This window comes from Emiliania huxleyi, assembly GCF_000372725.1.
Source record: "Emiliania huxleyi CCMP1516 chromosome Unknown EMIHUscaffold_126, whole genome shotgun sequence".
Taxonomy (NCBI): Eukaryota; Haptophyta; order Isochrysidales; family Noelaerhabdaceae; genus Emiliania; species Emiliania huxleyi.
Window position 1 is genome coordinate 182,823 of NW_005201327.1, and position 440 is coordinate 183,262.

Below are 440 nucleotides of genomic sequence, written 5' to 3' on the forward strand. Positions count from 1 at the left end.
GGCGGAGGCGGCGGCGGCGGCGGAGGCGGCGGCGGCGGCGCACGGCGGCGGCGGCGAAGGCGGCGGAGGAGATGGCGGAGGCGGGCTCGGCGGCGGCGGCCTTGGTGGCGGCGGCGAGGGCGGCGGCGGCGAGGGCGGCGGCGGCGAGGGCGGCGGCGGCGACGGCGGCGGCGGCGATGGTGGCGGCGGTGAGGGTGGCGGAGGCGAGGGAGGTGGCGGGCTGGGCGGCGGTGGCGACGGAGGCGGCGGTGAGGGCGGAGGCGGGGAGGGCGGCGGCGGCGAGGGCGGAGGTGGGCTCGGCGGAGGCGGCGAGGGCGGAGGCGGCGAGGGTGGCGGCGGGCTCGGCGGCGGCGGCGAAGGCGGCGGCGGCGACGGCGGCGGTGGCGACGGAGGAGGCGGCGACGGCGGCGGTGGCGACGGAGGCGGCGGCGAGGGCGGCG